Source organism: Zonotrichia albicollis, chromosome 17, assembly GCF_047830755.1.
Source record: "Zonotrichia albicollis isolate bZonAlb1 chromosome 17, bZonAlb1.hap1, whole genome shotgun sequence".
Taxonomy (NCBI): Eukaryota; Metazoa; Chordata; class Aves; order Passeriformes; family Passerellidae; genus Zonotrichia; species Zonotrichia albicollis.
Window position 1 is genome coordinate 5404920 of NC_133835.1, and position 18360 is coordinate 5423279.

General features: G+C 42.9%; 1 long non-coding RNA gene across 1 annotated transcript in view; it reads left to right on the forward strand.

Annotated features, from left to right (window-relative positions):
- Positions 1-1429: 1429 nt before the first annotated feature.
- LOC141731099 (uncharacterized) overlaps positions 1430-18360 on the forward strand; it is a 197026-nt gene continuing 180095 nt past the window's right edge. Inside the window, exons 1-2 of the long non-coding RNA XR_012583023.1 lie at positions 1430-1537; positions 7591-7729. This is a non-coding gene — a long non-coding RNA (uncharacterized LOC141731099). The remainder of the gene's footprint in view (positions 1538-7590; positions 7730-18360) is intronic.

Genomic DNA, 18360 nt, shown 5'->3' on the forward strand with positions numbered 1-18360 from the left:
ATATACAGAGCATTCCCACTACAGCTGCCATTAGTGATAATGGGCTGAAGCCTTCACATCAAACTGAAAATATGCTGATTGTGTACCAGCCAGCCACTGGGACCTCTGGGAGGATGCTGCATCCCAGGAGAGGAGCTTCCAGTACCTCAGGATAAATAAATAAGGAGCTAAAGTTAGACTGCAGTTCAGGAGGGCTGGTTCAGTGCCAGCACTGGGAAATCAGGTAACACTGGTGCCAACCTTTATCCTCCTGGTCCTGGCCTAGCCCAGTGCTGCACGGTACCATCTTTGGAGCCATCCATCAGCCCTCAGCCTCACCCTGATGATGTATGGTGCCCATAGATCCTGCTAGCAGGAGTGCACTCTGATGGATTGCGCCCATACATCATGGCCAGAGCTCACCCCAGTGATGTATGAGTGCCCTGAGAATGGATTGCTCACATGCTGGTATTGTGCAGGGATAAAGCCAAGCCAGGGAGTGGATTCAATTTAATTACAGCACAAATGGTAGCCTGGTGCCAGCAGCACTTTGGTGCTGAGGTGCTGCATGTGGAAAAACGAGTCCCATTGCAGAGCACCAGGAGAAGAGGAGCCATAGTTTAAAGGAATGGTTATTTTTCAGAAAAATATCAAAGAACTCTTTAGAGAGCCCTTTAGGACACGTTATGCAGTGTGTAGGAGGCTCCTGCATGGGCAGTGGTGCAGCCAGGGCAGGGCAGTGCTCCTGCCTGGAAGCTGGGAGCTCTTGGGGTGGCCCAGCATTTTGGAAAGCATGAGGGAAGGTGATCTTCTTTTTGAAAATTGCTGAACCCCTCTAAGTAGAGTAATGTACTCACTGCAAAAACAAAAATTGTCTTCCCCACCAAGAGGTGTGGTATTTTCAGGGACCCCTGTCATTGGGAGGAATGAATGAATCTGACTCCATGTTCTCAGAAGGCTAATTTATTATTTTATGATCTATATTATATTAAAGAATACTAAACTAAACTCTACTAAAGCATACAGAAAGAATACTTACAGAAGGCTACAAGATAATTATGAAAAACTCATGGCTTCTTCCAGAGTCCTGACACAGCCTGACTGTGATTGGTCATTAAGTTAAAACAATTCACATGAAACCAATCAAACAATGGCCAGTTGGTAAACCATGTCCAAACCACATTCCAAAGCAGCAAAACACAGGAGAAGCAAATCAGATAATTTTTGTTTTTATTTTTCTCTGAGGCTTCTCAGCTTCCCAGGAGAAGAAATCCTGGCAAAGGGATATTTCAGAAAATGTGACAAAGGAGAATCCAACATTGCCTGTAATCTGTTTTTATTGCTAGGGTGTTTTAATTTCACCAGATTGACTGGAATATAAGTAAATTTGAAGGGATTATTCTCTTGTTTCCTTGTGCTTTCTTACAGAGGTGCATGAAAAACCTGAGGAGAGAACCCCTGGGCCATTAGAAGATATCCTTGATCATCATCTATGGGGAAATTCCAATTGGTAGAGCCCAAAAAAGATCAGCTTTGTAAAGAATCCAGAAATGAGAAAGTAATTCCTGGGAAAATCTTCTTTGGGTGCTTGTCTCTTGCTCTTTGCTTCTCTTTCTCACTTCTCTCTGTTGCTTGGTATTGAAACAAAAATGTAGCTCAGCTTTACTCTAAAATCAACTTTGCTTCCAAATAAGGCCCTGTAAGGTTGCCTCATGAGCAGGGATTATTTTTCATAAGAAAAAGATTTCCATTATCTGATTGCCAATGGATGGCATGCCTCAAACTCTGCTTTTTGTTACATCCCTGTTTGCAATGGGAGCTCCTCCGGGAACACACAGATGCTTGAGAATTAAGGTGAAATTTCAGAAGTTATCTCTTTAGGCTATCACATCTATTATGTTCATCTGAAGGTTCAATCTAGGTTATTTTAACTACAGATGGATGTGAAAATGCCCTATTTCTTGGATATAAAATCCTGCTTCTCCTGCTTAAAGTGGGTTTTTAAGGAGCCAGGACTTGACCCAGTCTTTTCCAGGAGTTTCTGATCATTGATTACCAGAGATATTTGACTATTCTTTCAGAGAAATGTTGAACCAGGGGTAGCAATGTGACAGCAACACTTGGTTCATATCCTATTTTGTACCTACAAACCCAGGCATTTTCCAAGCTAGGTAGATACAGGTTTGCAGATGAGAAATTTTCAGCACAAACAGAGAAAGGGACTTGCTCAAGGTCATGTGGCAAGCTGGTGAGAGGGCTTGGAAGAGAAGCCTGCTGGTCTGACTCACTCCTCTGACACCCCTGCCATTATTTCACTTCTATTATTATCTCGATGTATCTGCTCTGTAGCTTCAAATCAGATCTGCCCCCACCTTCCCATTGTTCATGGTTTGAAAGCTGTAATTTTTGATGGGCTTATAATGGTGAGGAAAATTTGACCATTTTTTCTTCCTTTTTTTTTTTCTCCCCATCTTGATAACTCAGACATGTTGATTATTCTTTACTTCTGGGTGCAGGTTGAGGAAGGCTCAGTCTGACAGACAGGAACAGTGGATGCACTGGAGGAAATCTTTTCTTTGCACAGTGGTCTCTCTCTTTTTCCATGACTGCCCAGCCACACCACCAAGCAACACAATGCAGATACTTTTCTAGTCAGTTGTGATGGTGTTCACAGGGATTTTCAGATGAGGAAAGAGACAGAGATCTGACTCCATGTTTCAGAAGGCTTGATTTATTATTTTATGATATATATTACCTTAAAACTATACTAAAAGAATAGAAGGAAAGGTTTCATCAGAAGGCTAGCTAAGAATAGAAAAGAAAGAATGATAAAGATTTGTGTCTTGGCTCTGTGTCTGAGCCAGCTGACTGTGATTAGCCATTAATTGCAAATATCCAACATGGACCAATCACAGATGCACCTGTTGCATTTCACAGCAGCAGATAATCATTGTTTACATTTTGTTCCTGAGGCTTTTCAGCTTCTCAGGAGGAAAAAATCCTAAGGAAAGGATTTTCCATAAAAGATGTCTGCGACAGTCAATGGAAAAAATGCAAAAAGAGGCTGTGTGAGAGCAGCAATTTACACTGCCCTGTGCAGCTCCCGGGCTTGCTCTCTTTGGAGAAGAACTTGCAGTGCTCCTGAGTGTCCTTCAGGGCTGCTCCTGTCCCACCTTGCAGAGAACAAACTGCTCTCCCCTCCAGGGCATGACCCAGAGCTGTTTGTCTCCTCTGTGCTGCTGCCTTGGCTCCTCTTGTGGCGGGTTCATCCCCACACCACCCCTCACTGGAGCCTGTGGTTCACAACGATCCTTATCAGCATGTGATAACTGTTGTAAAAATTTCTATAAATAGAATTTCCTCCTGCCCAAATCTTCTTGCTAGCTCAGCTGTTTTATTTTTAATAGAAAAGCGTGTTGATGCTAAGCAGAAATATTTTTTTTTTAAAATCTCTCTATTAAACATAAAAAGATGCTGTGTCTGAGTAAAAAAGAAAGGTGCCCCTTAGATATTTTTAAAGCTTCCAAAAATAGTCTCAAGTCTGTGACAAAGCTTATTGAGCAGGAGTAGCTGTGGACAGCAATTCTTCCATGGGAAGGATCATGTCTCCTCATGCTCCTGGCTGGAGCTGTGAGAAAGGAGATGTTGGAACAAAGACCTCTAAAAGGAATTAACTCAGCGCTGCTCTTTAAAAGGCTTGATAGCAGCACTGCCCAAATAGTTTTGCTGGTGATCTCATATGTGTTTTCCCTTCTGGGCTTGACAGCTGCCCTTGAGGTTGAGAACTCCTTTCTGCAGCTGAGTTTTTGCTGGAGCCCTGCTGCTGTGCAGGGATAAGGCAGGGATCTCCCTGTCTGGGGTATTCCACAACAGATAGAGGATTTTTAACTTTGGAGGAGGAGGATTTTTAACTTTGCCTTGTATGCACAACTGATACTGAACTTGGAATATTTGGTATAATTTAGTTTTTGCTTGTGCTGCTACACCCCTGCACCCCCAGGGTCAGAGCACAACCATATATGCCATTGACTCAGTCTCCAGCACAACAGAGTAGGATGAAAATTGGATGGGGGGAGAAGCAGAAGGGGATGGGACTCTCCAAGGGGATATATTTTACAAGATTTCCAACGCTTTTTCCCACCCCCATAGTGTGGGCTTTTGTCTCCTTACTTGTGGCAAATGCCAAGTCAAGTGTTTGTGTGTTCGTGCTCAGTGAGAGGGGAAAGTCTCTTGAGAACTTCTGAAAATTATAAAAGATAAACTGATTATTACTAAAATTGAAAAACAGTCAATTGCTGACTGCTGAACGGCTTATATGGAGAAGAAAAGAGTGTTATAAAACAGAAGGAGATTGTCTATTGTTTGCATTTAGAAAAAAACATCAGCTTGTTTGAGTCCCAAAGTGCCTCATCAGCTGTGCCAAGCCAGCCTGCACTGGTGTGTGAGTCCAGACCTTATCAGAGATGAATTCTGCCCACCTGAAGGTGGGTTTTTCAGAGGGATGCAGCCAGTTTTTCTCTCCCATGTGCCAGAGCATGAGGGGATGATTTCTCTTGCACTTTTTCAAGTTTTAGCAGAAAAAGTATTGGGCAGTAGATTAAGAATTGAGGCTCGGTTCTTCCTTTCCTGTAAATATTCTGCAACCCCTCGAGAAAACTCATTTATTACTTTCAGCCTTTACTCCTCACCTTTAAATTGATAAGAATAACTCCTTTGTGCCCAACTTATTTTTATGGGTATCTGTCACATGAATGCTTTTCCCATCTGTTTGGTCCTCCGCAGTCTGGGAAAGAGTTTATGCTGCAGCAATCCTTCTCACTATCATTAAAATAAAACTTCCAGAGGCAGACCCAACCTGCCTGAAATGCTGATGCTTTAGCTGGAATTTGAATGTGAAGCTCACCAGGGTTTGGTGGCTGTCCTCTGCCCGGAGCTGTCAGCAAGCAGCACTGGCTGTCAGGATGAATGATGGATTAACAAACGTGTAATGATTTAGTCCCTCTCCAGGAACAAGCAATCCTGCCAGAGTGACATGCATCCCAGATATGCAGAGGAGAGGGATGTGTGGCACTGTCTCACTCAATAACACAGGAGCTGGCAAGTGGAGAATGCAATGTTTTTCACCAATTACAGTGTGAATATATATGTGAACCCCAGAAAAGGCAGATCAGAGATAGGATGTTCTGATTTAATTTCTCGTTGTTGTTGGTTTTTTTGTTTTGTTTTAAATCTAAGGTTAAGATTTGACAGCAGAATGTAGAACTTCCAAGCTAAAAGGCTTCATGCTTTCCTTTTCCTTTTCCTTTTCCTTTTCCTTTTCCTTTTCCTTTTCCTTTTCCTTTTCCTTTTCCTTTTCCTTTTCCTTTTCCTTTTCCTTTTCCTTTTCCTTTTCCCTTTCCCTTTCCCTTTCCCTTTCCCTTTCCCCTTCCCCTTCCCCTTCCCCTTCCCCTTCCCTTTTCCTCTTTTTCCCTTTTTCCCTTTTTTTTCCTTTCTTTCTCTTTTTTTTTCTTTTTCTTTTTTTCTTTTTCTTCCAATGATGTTAGTGAGGGACCAGCTGTGTTCACTGGACTCCACCAGGTACTTTTGTTTATGGATGAAGCCATGCAGATGGGGATCAAAGGTTGTGCAGAGCTGCTGTAGAGCTCGCTGGGGCTCAGAGAGGTCGGGCATCAGAGATTAATTTCTTGGCAGCTTAGAGCCAAGGTTTAATAGCAGCCTGAGAAAGGACAGTGATTGAGTTTACTGCGAGCAGCACCTATAGTTCAGGTCAAGTAAAGGGAAGGAGCTCAGGGGCTCTGTGTTTTGGTTGCAGGAGAAAATCTGATGGTTTAACAATATGTGGCCTCAGCAAGACATATGGCAGTGAGTGCCTGCACTAAGCTGGGGCAGGGCAGAGAGAGGGGCTGCACCCCTGGAACATCACCTCTAACACAGCCCTGGGGCTGGCCAGGGCTCCTGCTCACAGCCAGGCAAAGCAAACGCACAAAGGAAGCCTTGGTAATTCTGCAAATGAGGAGGGGGGAAAAGGGAGAACATCCCTGTGTTCTCTAAATAGGGAAAACAGAGTTTTTGAGGTGTGATTAATTTAGAAAATTTCAACAAAGATGTGTAGACATCAAATTGCCCAGGATCAGGGCTAGGTGGCTCATTTTGTCTATATCAAGAATTGATTTTGAAGCTGAAATTAAACTATACTCTGACTTCAACTCCTCTGACTTTTTCATCCTATTATTCCATTGCAGTTCATTTTCTAATTTTCAGTTTTCTGTTCATTGCTTTTTGTTTAGCTTTCTTGTTTTCTTTTTTTTTTATGTTTACCTCCTCTATTGTATCCCACTCCACTGTGTTTTTCCTCTCCCTCTTGGATTAATACTCTTTATGTTTTTTGGGTGTTTTTAAGAGCATGAATTAGAAAAGTCTGGCTAGGAGAATCGGCTTTGAGCACTTGAATAAGGTTGCATGTTGTTATAAATCACATGTTAAGGTGGAGAATACTGTAAGTAATTTCAGGCTGTTGTCATTTTGGGGGAGGCAGTGAGCAGGATGGACTCAGTGCAGGTGGGAGATGCTGCCTTGGTGCTATGGACCTCAGACCAAAATCTGTAATAGGAAATTTGTCTTTCATTGCCAATTTACCCTGGAATTGCAGAGAACAGGAAAATCATGATGATATCACAGGCAGGCAATGATCATGACAGCTGGATTGCAGTGAGGATACACCTCAGCTACGCAGAAAACATCAGCTTGGCCCCACTAATTTCTGTGGTTCTGAGGCAAGTGTTCATTTAATTTCCTATTTAAAGACTTCTCTAACTGATCCTGCCTTAAATTCTCCTTCTTAAGAGGCTCCTGGGTCATGAGAAGTTTTGTATTTTTTCACCACAATGAGCTTTTTTCCTCAGGAAGGTACAAAACCAACACTGAATGTGAACTGAGTGATGTGGGCTTGGTGTTGGGGTACAGGTGGGACCCCTCTCCCAAAGTGCTCCCATGGTGTCTCCATCCATTAAACTTGATATAAGAGCTACTGGTTCAACTCTGCAGTCTCTCCTGTCTGAATTATTTTACTCTGTTTAAGACTGAGCACTTGTTGGGTCACAAAGAATGACCTGGTCATTTAGTGATTAGGATTTTCACCAGAGATTTGGACCTCTACACTAAATCATTTACAGTGAGGACTTTCTTGTCTCAGGTGTTGCTGTTCTGAATTCATGGTGATTTCCAGATCTCTCAAGACAGTCTTTTGAAAAGTTTCTGCTTTTGCCATCATGCAAAGTTAGAGGGGAAAAGTTGAGTTTTTAAAAATTTTGCCCCATTCAAATTGGATGCTACTTTGGAAATTATTAATAGAATATCAAGTTTTGCCTTTCACAGAAAGAGATTTTGAAGGGGACTTATGATTTAAAGCATGATTCAGTCTCTAAGCTGTTCTGTAGCAGATTTTACCACTTGTGCCTGCTGCAGGCCTCGTTCCTCCTCTCTGGAGCATCCTGGGCTCTCAAGGGCAGCACAGCAGAGTCAATGGGGCCAGCTCTGTGCAAGCCCTGATTTTGGTGGTTTTTGACATATGCCATCTTTAACATTTGTTTTTCTGCTTTCCTGTGCCCCTAGTATGTGTTTCAGCTGGTTGTCTCTAACAGAGATGCCAGCAAGCTTTGTCCTCAGAACTGTGGGAAACACCCAAGCTCACAAGGACTGAGGGAAAACTGCCAGAAGCAGACACACAACTTCTCTGGCTTTGAAATCTGTGGTAAGTTACTCTTCCTTGGATTTCTCATTTCTGTTAATGTTGTTTAGGCATTTTCAGATCATTTGTGTTCTTTCCTCTGCATTTTCTTTTCCTGTTTTTTGGTTGTTCCTTTGTTTGTGGATTTTTTGTTTGTTTGGCATTTTTTGGTTTTGGTTGTTTGTTTTTGTTTGGTTTTTTTTTTTTTTTCCCTATGGGGAAAGAGTGCTCAGTGGAAATGAAACAACCTGCACTCCAGAAGCTGACAGTCCCTTACCTAACCTATTCAAAGACAACCACAGCCCGTTCCCCTTAGCTGCTGTTTAAACCCTGCCCCACCCTTTAGGGAAATGCTAATATTATGGTATTTAGAAAGTCATATCAACTGAGAAAAGGAATTCAGTATATCCATAATTTTCCCAGCATGACTGAGGAGAACAGTTCTGCTGTGGCAGAGCAGAGCCCTGGTGTGAGCAGACTTGAATTGCTGAGAGATGGAAATAAGCAACTTTTTGATTTGCTGCTCTACTGCCCCTTCTCAAACCAAAGTCAGCCCAATTTCACCAGACTGTCAGTCCCACCTCTCTTCTCCTTTATCTGAACCATGTAGTACAGGGAAATCAAAGCAGGAAATATGTGGTAGAAATGATGCTTTTAAAAAGCCACAGCTTGCTCTCGCTGCCCTGCATTGTCCCTCTGTCCCAGCTTCATGAGCAGGAGTCAAAGTTTTGGATTTAGCCTCTCTATGGAAGTTTTTGACCAGATGAGCAGATGCTTTAAGGTGCTTTCCTGCACATTCTTCTCTAATTGCTCCAAGAGCCGTGGTCATCAAGCAGAAATCCAGTCAGTAAAACTCTGCAGCTCGTGGACAACTTTTCTTGCCAACCATGCATTACAGAGGGCTAATTGTAAAAGTGGTGCACCTGCTGGCTCCCTTGGTGGCTGGAGCCAACAGGAGGAAAAAAAAAAGTAATTTATTAATGATGGAGTCACAAATAGTAATGAAAACAATAGGAGCATCTGAAGGAAGCGCTGCCGGGGGCAGAGGTGCAGGTGCTCTGTGCCCTGAACAGGCTTGTCTGCATTTTTATAAAGCTACTTTACAGCCCTTATCAATTTCCTACTGCTTTCTGTGTACCCCCTGCCCCTTTGCAAATGTTTTGCCTGCACAACAGGCTCAGCATTTCTTGTTGTAGGTGATAAAATAGCTGTCACCCTGTGGAGGGAGGAAAGAGGCAAAAAAAAAAAATATAATGTTAGGTCCAGAGAAACAAAGCAGAGGAGCACATTTCCCAGCAAACAAACGAGGGGCTAATGGAGCTGCTGAGTTGGCACCGGGAGAGAGATGATGGGAAGTTAGCTGAGGAATGCTGTAGGATTTGGGGCAACAAATGGTGCAGGGCAAGAGAGACTAATTTCTTAAATTGAGGAGGCTTTTTGTGCAGCCTTGGATCTCAAAGGTGATGGGCACACACCTCAGCCAACACTGCCCACAGGACTTTTTGGATCTCATATATTTCACTGAAAATCTCACCACTCTGGCAATCTTATGGCTATTTTATTTAAGTAGGGAGAACAGTTATTGGTAATTTGGGAAGCTGCTTGTACCTGTGAGTACTTCAGCGCTGCAGGATGTGGTCACCTTGCCTCTCAAAATGCTGGGGCTCTTGGAACACTGGCATTATACAACTGCTGCAAGTAAATGGGGTAAAATCTTTGAGAAAAGAGCGTGGTGAGCTAAGGAACCAACTTTGCAGCCAGCTTTCACCATGGTGCACAGCAGAGTGCAGGGCCCCTGAAAGGTGCCAGCTGATCACCAGCTGCAGAAAGGCCAAAAAATTCATTTAGATCTTGCCATGCCCAGGAGCAGGGTCGGAGATAACAGTCTGTGTGTAACCCCAGTGTAATCCATCACACCTCAGCCTGCTCCTGCCACAGGGCACTAACACAGGCACTGCTGGGTGCTCCTTGGCAGAGCCTCGGGGCGGCCTCAGCTCCACAGCTTCATTCAGCTCACACTGATGGAAAACTGCTCAGGGTGGAAAATTCTTGCTCTGTCATGCTGATCCTACAGGGGCATTTACTGTCACCCTGGTTTTTTTAAGTTTTTGAGCCTTCTGATGTTTCCATTCTTGTAAGGAACTTTCTCACGCACTTCATGTAACTCATTGTTTTGCATTCTTTCATGGAGAAGGAGAAATTTGATGGACTGTTGGTTTGTCCAGTGGCATTGGAGAGGTGGCACTGTCACCCTCCAATCCACTGTCACTTTTGGAAATTTATAAATGTTGGAGTCAGAATTATGCTTTCTTTTTTTTTTTTTTTACCTTGGAGAGTCCAGTGTCTCAGTTGTTTTATTTTGTGTTCTAGAGCGACAATTTACCACAGTATAGGTGGGAGCTGGAAACTTTTTTAGGCTGTGGGAGCTTGTCTGTGTGTCTGAGCCCATAAACTGATGTCTGTGTGTATAAAAATTAGAATTTTTTAAAATGTTGCAGGTGAAGCTGTCTCAGCTGAAAGGAGTCAGAGGTCAGCCTGGGTCTGTACCAAATGTGTGTGTGCCCCACATTCTATTCTTACTGCTGTGACAAGATTTATTGAGGCTGTGAGCACACTGAAGCCATCACAGAGTAGCTGCAGCCACCTCACCAATGAACCTCAGAGGTCAACTCTTCCTAACTTCTCACTGTCTATCCTGCATTCAGGGTAGAAACCATATATTCCTTCTTCCCACCTCATCCTTCCAAAACTCCAAACCCTCACACAAATGCCAGCAATTCATAAGAGTGATTAAAACACATAATTTTTTGCCTTAAGGACAAAGCTTCACCTTTTAAAATTTTCTTTTTCCTTAGGAACTAGGAGTCTTACCTGTAAAGGTAGCTGAAATTTAAATGAATGAGCATGAATTCAGGTGTGTATGTTAATAACCAATGCTTATCCTGTGAAATCAGTGCTAATTTCTGCCTGGTGATATGAGGGGGCACCAGCATGGCATGGCAGTGTTAACACAGCCAGGATGGCTTGTACTTTATCCATGAGGGAAGGTGAAGGCAAAGCTCATATATCCCCACCACTGTGAATCCCTGATAACTTACAGCCACTGTTTGCTGTCTGCAGAATTAACCTCTTGTCTCCCTCAGCCCTGGGATTGGGTGCACAGTGCAGGATTTTAACTTCTCCACTGAAAAATGTCCATGCAATGCTGTCCATCAAAACTCCTGCGGCTTTCTGCAGAGAATTATTAATAAACTTCTCCACAGCAGAAACAGGACCCTTTTCGAGCTCAGCCAAGGTATTTTCCCTGTTAACCAGCTGGGCTGTTTGGCTGTGGACAAATGCAGTGATGAATGATGGGTCAAGGATGGAGCAGGCTGATTTCTCTCCAAGCTTGACCTTGTCTCTGCTCTGACACCTGAAATGACAGATGCATTAACAAGTTATTTATGCAGGGGAGCTGCAGAGCATCTCACCCTTTGAAAGGCAGCCCCTACTTCTGTGAGGATGTCAGGGCAGAGCTGCCTGAGCCATCCCCTCTGTGGCTGCTGCCACAAGCAGCTGCTGTGCAGGAAAGCAGCAATTCCTGACAGGGATACCCTGTGAACTGCAAGGCAAAAACAGGAGCAGGGGCCACAGGTTTGCTCCCAGACAAATAATCTGCACATCTGCAAATCCCCAGCCCTGGAACAGCATTAACTAACTGTGAAAATGCACCTGAAGGTTTCTGGGTTGTTGAAGGCCCAATGTTCTGGATAAAATGCAGCACTGAGGATTAAACTTGTGCTGTTCAGCTGCTTCTGGCCTCAGTGCACTTGGGAGGATTTCTGCTTTGTGCCTTTGGGATTCTCTGTGACTTGTTGCACTGTAGCCAACTGCACTCCTATAGCTGAAATCAAGGGAACAGCTTTGCCTTGTCCTTTTTATTGTGAGACACTTGGGTGGAGGGGTAGCCAAGCTGCAGCCCATGAGCAGACACATTTCCTTTTTGGGAAAACAATTATTGCTGGGAGGTGAAAGATCTCAGCCTAAATCTATAGAAAAATGCACGTATAACATGCATAACCAACCCATTCTCTGCCTAATCTTTTGCTGCAAGTATGAAAGCTTTCTGTACTTTTAAAATTAGATTTTATTAAGAAAAATTAACCTTGTCTATATACAAGGCTGCTGGTCATGTGGTATTTTCCTACTAGGAGCTATGTAATGGATTAATTTGTGGAGAAAAGTTCAGGAAAGGGGTTGTGCGCTGTGATTCTGCATCCTTTGGAGTACTGGTAGAGCTTGGAGGAGAGAGCACCACAGGGACCCAAAGACCTGTCCCTGAGAAACTTGGTAATGCTGCTGGCTTCAACAGAATTAACAGAATTACCAGCTCTGAGTACAGCCCTCCTTTCTTTTACATATCCCTTCCTCCCTCAAATAAAACCTCTTTGGAGCAACACCAACAGAATTTTTTGGATAGATGCTGAAGTCCCTTTTGTGACATTCATTGGAAGTGCAGTTTTTATTCTGAGATACAGAAAATTCCAGCCTAGGTTAGGCCTACAACACTTCATGTTGCAGCTGTGACTCCTTTTGCCTTCCAATAGGTTTGGAGCAGGTTGCAAATAGCCGTAGTTCAAACCTGAATTACCCAGCTAGGGAAGTTATCCCAGACTCACCTCTTTCTCCTGGTCTGGTACAAGGGTGCTGAACAACAAAAAAGTTGCTGAGAACCAGCAGCATCAGCATTTCTTGATTTGACCTGAGGTAGTTGCTCTCCTGCAGCTCAGCGAGGGAAAAGGGAGATGTCCTGTTTCTGTTCTGCTGCTGTTTAAAGGTTGGATCTTTCCAGTCTAGGGGAATGTAGGTGCACACAGACCTGGGTTCAGCTCTCAGGAGTCAGGGCAGGGCGAGGCTGAAGGCAGGTTTTCCACAATGGCCTGTTTAATCCATTACAAGCAACTTCTCTTCCATCATGAGTCCTCGTTTAAAACTACCGCCCTGGGGCACAAAAATCAACTCCTAACTACTTCCAGTGGGACCACTATTCCATCAGTGTTCCCATCAGATGCTGGCTCCATGATTAATATTCACCTTCCTTCTTCGTTAATCATCACTCCTCATTCATGGCTCTGCACCTTGCTGCTGACAGGGGTGCTGTGTGCAGAGCATCTGGTGGGGAAAACAGACAGAGCTCAAGTGCTGCACACAAGCTGCAGAGGGAAAAAGCCACCTCAGTGCAGTGTGTCAGCTCAAAACGAGTCCTAAAAATGCAATTTTCCCCCTAGACTTAGAAGAAGGGGGTTAAATTTTCTTTTTGTGTGATGGGACCTTACTACAACCCCTAACTACCACTGTACTGTTCTACCTTGAGTGTCATAGCACCCACTAGTTTAGAGCAGGAATGAAAATCACACAGAACAAACTGTCAGAATTTGGCTCATCAATTCAATCTGTACATGATCCTAAAATGGAGTTTCACAATTAACATTTGCATTGTAAATTTAAAATTTGAAGCCCACTCCCAGTTTTGCCCCAGACTTCCTGGATGACATTGCACATGAGGCTGGAGCTCTTCCTCACTGGCTAGGGTGCAATTATTGTTTTTTTTTCCCTTGTTCTGTCTCTCTGGGTGGTTGAAATTGTCCATCTTGCAGAGAGAGGACTTCCTGACCATTGTCCAAGACATTGTATAAACATCTGAGCTCAGTAAGACCAGGACTAGAGATGCTCTTAAAACAGATATTCCATATTAATCTGCTTGCTTTCTCAAAAGCATTATGGCACTTTCTGTGCTTGTTCTCTACTCTGGTATCTTCATCCAGAGATCTGGAGGCTGCATTACCCAAACTTAGCTTTCCCTTGGTGTGCTTTGGAGGGTGCTTATATTTGTTTGGTACAAAAGGTGAATAAGCTTCTTTACCTTTGGGGTCGTGGTAATAAAAGCAATAAAGAAGCATGAAAGAAATAATAATAATTGTGTTATAAAATCTAGAGGTTGGTTTGGTCTTCTCAGACACATCAGTAATTCTGTACAAATCCATGTTTAGGACAATGAATTTGGATGTTAAATCAACAAAGTCAAAATTTACAGGATGATCCTGCTCGTAAGAGGAAGATTTTTGTGTTGTGCCTTTTATTCCCTGTGAGGTGATGGTTCGTGTGTGAGCAGCTCCTCAGAGAAGGTTTGCAGGATGCACAACTGAGGACATCACACATCAGCAAATCTGATGCAACTTTTCAGGAGGAAAAGGAAACAATCTACACCAGCTGTTGTTGGTTCCTTGTAGACAATGCTATTGCCTTGATGTAGGGTTTGCACTTGTTAGCTTGATTTTCGCTGAAATTTTTAAGACAAATCTTTATCACTTCACATGTAAGTTATGAGAAAGAAAAACTTGCAGAATGAAAATTGCAAATTTTGCAGCACAGATAAAGATCTGATTGAGCATGATGTGGCATCATTTGTGAAAATCTGATAAGCAAAAAAGCAAAAAAGGTCACTGAAGAGATGGAAAAAAGACCAAGTATTGCAATGCCTGCTTCAGTCAAATTGAAACAAATTTTGCTGCAGAAATAATTGAAAAAAACAGATCCTAACAAGTTTTGAATTTAAAACATTTTAAATTTGAATTCTTTTTAAGTTGCAATAAAAATGTCCTTGTTTTTATAAGTCAGAATTGTGCTGGACATCCATTAATAATTTCCCCCTGCTCTTCTAGGGAGAATTCTGTAAAACATCAGAATTCACTACTGTAAGCTCTTAAAAGCTTTCTCTCTTCACGTTCCCAATATTTTCCCATACTACTTATATAATTTAGTGCAGATAGTACTTCATTTTTCTCCCTCCCTTTATTTTCCAATTTGTTGTTTCACCGATATATTTTCAAAACTTCCTTTACATTTTGAAACCTCATTTGCCATTAAGAGAAATGAAGCATTAAAAAAACATTGAAAAATTTGGATATGATTCTGTGTGGGGAAAAAAAAAAAGCAATAGCCAGGATGCTGTTACAGCCTTCAATTCATCGCATCTGATGAAGTGAGAGAAAAGTACAAACCACATTCAGCATTCATAAAAAGGATTTATAATTGGTGGCAGATACTTTACATTATTAATTGAAGGCATTGCACAGGGAGAATTTTAAGTTTGGATGTTTTGCTTATGATAATAGGGGAGCAGTGTGTTTTAGAACTTTTATTCTTCTTTGTTAACAAATTCCAGTATAAATGTCAGCATCAGAAGTTGTTTTGTGATTGAAAAGCCTTTGCTTCTCTCTCAGTTTTGTGTCTCAATAGTTACTTTTCGCAATCCAAGACAATATATCTGATATCAGAGAGAGGAGAGTGGTTTTTATTCACTGATTCAGGAGATGGAGTGCAAGGATGTTGCTGTTGCTGTAATAACATGCACAGACTGATTCCACACCAGTACCTAATTTATATCCTCCTTTCTCCCTGAATTAGTGTGAACAACTGCAGCAGCCTGCTTGGAATGTGCCAGGGGCTCCATGGATGTATTTTTACACAAACTTGGACCTGTGTCTTGGGAGTGTTTTCCAAAATGTGCTTTGCAAAGGGGGTGAAAATTTAGTAACTCCAATGGTGACCAGCAAACATCTAATGTTTATATAAGAAATAAGCAAAGCTTATCTCATTGTTTCTGGAGGAGAGAAAAATCACCAGGAAAGTTCGACAATCCAGCAGCAGCATCTTGGTTACCAAGTGAGTGTTAATTTTCATTCCTTAAATGATTCTTTTCTCTTCTTTACAGACCAACATTTGGTAGCTTCCTGGGCATGATCTTCTGAATCCAGATCCAGTTTTGTTCAGGGAAGATGCCCTGTCCCAGATGTCACCAACCCACTGCAGTATCCCAACAAAACCCTCTTTCTTCCCCTCAGTTTTCCTCAATTTCCCCACTTGGAAAACCCTCAGAGCTCCAACTCTGCCATGCACAGTGATTAAGATATAAATTACTAAAGATTTGAAGGTTTTGCTACACCCTCATTTGAGTGATAATGCATCTTTTGAACCAAGGGAATAGTGTAGTGATATTTTATATGGCTTAACCTATTTGTCTTTCAGAGATGCTTGCCACATTTTTGCATCCAGGAGTATAACTCCACTTCCTTGTGTGAGGGATCCAATAATACATAAAATAGCACATTATCTCTTTAATTACTGCAATGGTAGACACATTAATTATTATTTTTTGGATAGGAAATAATAGTGGGAGCCTGGAGGGAGATTTCCTTTGATTGCCCTCCTCCATTACCCCGATGGTTGCTCGCTGTGCATTAATAGTGTGAGCAGGAAAGGTCTCCAAAGTCCACTTTGCTGGCTCCTCAATAAAGCAGCAACTGCTAAAATAGAACAAACATCAGCCAGTGCTGGCTGTGCCATGGGAAAAGCTGCCTTGGCTGGAGAGGGTGGTGAAACTGAGATACCTCAGGTGGCTGGGCCCTTGAGACTGCCCTTGTAAGAGCCAAAATGAGGGATGTGGGACTCCAGAGGCTCTCCAAAATACAGTTTATTGTATACAAAATTCAATTTATTGTACACAAAATGCAGTTTATTCCATCCAAGAGGTTACAGCAGCCCAGGGTTGTGGGTGACAGAGCTGTGCCCACAGCTGTCAACTCCAGCTGCAGGCAGGCCTGGAGACCCTTTGGTTTTGGTTACAATGCATTATAGACTTTTCTTTGCTGAGCATCTTCATACAGGAGAACCAATCTATACCTTAACTTTTATCTATTGCCTATCATAACTACTGTAATTACCATATTCATATTACTGTTCCCCAATCACTAAAAGTCTGTACATTACAGTTTAAGCTAGAAGTTGTTTTTCAGTTTTCTTGCAGTGGAAAATTCTGAGAATTTTTTTCTACTTGCAACATTTGCTGACTTGTCTGCCTGTGTTATTTTTCTGCTTGGTAAAAACATCATCTTGTTTGGGGTGGGTTTATCCTTTGCTTTAAGTCACAAAACCCCTTCTAACTAACACACCCTTTGCCTCCTTGGTTATCCAGTGAGACTGGCTCAGCAATTCTTTTTTTCTATATCAAAACTTGCTTCCATCTCTATTCATTCTTCATATTCTACATTAAAAAATCTTTCTGCTAAGCATACATATCTGTGAGAATTTCTTGTCAAACTTTCATCCTTCCCAACACCTGCTCACTCATCCTTTCCTGGAAGAGAAAGAATGGAAGCATCAGAATCCATTTCCTGCCATGGATGGTGGCAGGGCTCTGCTCTCAGGGTTTGTGATCTCCAGCACCCTGGGTGTTCCCAAGGATGTAAGGCACTGGCTACAGGGCTGCTGGGAAGGAAACCTGTTCAAATGAATACAGATGATAAGGGAGTTAGTGAGGATTTTTGGTGGGTGTTTATTTTTTAAGCACCGGGCTGTTCCCTGATGGGCTCCTTAAGGAGGAAAACAAAATTACTCTGTAGATGCTTTCCCATCACCAAGAGCTGTGAATACAGAAAACAACACATCAATGCTCATCAGCAAGGGCAGGACCTTTATGTCAATGTTCATTTGTGGAATCCTCCCTGGGGCTGTGAACATCCCCATTGTGCTCCTGCAGGAAGGGCTGCTGCCCGAGCTGGCTGGGCAGCTGGGCTGGGAAACCTGCATCAATGTAAATAGAGCCAGCCCGTTCCTTCCTCCTTGCCAATCACCCATTTTCAGAAAAACCCAGTGCAGTTTAAGCATCCTCACAGCAGAGGAGGCCAGGCTGACACCTGGTGCACTCCAGGGTGCTCCTTTCCTCCCAGAGAGGAAGAGAGGTGTTCTCACCAGGCAGATGTGCCTCACAGCTGTGCTCCCTGGGGAAGGACAGGGGAGGTTCTGAAGCCAAAGGGCACAATCACTTTTACACAAACTTGGACCTGCGTCTTCAGAGTGTTTTCCAAAATGTGCATTGCAAAGGGGGTGAAAATTTAATAACTCAAATGGTGACCAGCAAACATCTAATGGTTATGTAAGAGATAAGCAAGGCTTATCCCTTTGTTTGGGAGGAGAGAGAAATCACCAGGAAAGTTGGACAATCCAGCAGCAGCAGCATCCTCATTAGCAAGTGTCACTTTTCATTCCTTAAATGATTCTTTTCTCTTCTTTACAGACCAACATTCGATCACCCCTGCAGCTGCAGGGCCTGGGCAGTTCATATCCCCAAGCAGAGCAGGGACCTTTGTGCAGCTGCTTGGTGGCACTGCCTCTCCAGAGGGGTGACACAGCCCTCAGCAAATCCCACACAACCCACAGCAAGCACCTCACAGCCACTGTGGCCAGCTTGTGGTTCCCCCCAGCCCTCTGTGTGTGGGGGTCCCAGTTGTGGGTTTCTCTGGGTCTAGATTGAAGGCACTTGAGGCAGTAATTCATGTTTGGACTCAGGTGTTTATTATTTCTTATCAGTAAAACAGTCTCACTACTGTGAGTTTGGCAGATTTTCATTAGAAGGCACAAAATGGCCAACAATCTCTTGGTACAAGGTCTTTTAAAACTAAACTATCCAATTAAGAACTGACACCTAGATTATTTTCCCTTTTAACCCAATAACTGATCCCACAGAGCACTGATCCCAATGCAGATTTTCTGCCCAATTACAAAATGCCACCCAAACCCATGGAGAAGGAGGAAGAAGAAGCATGAAGAAGAAA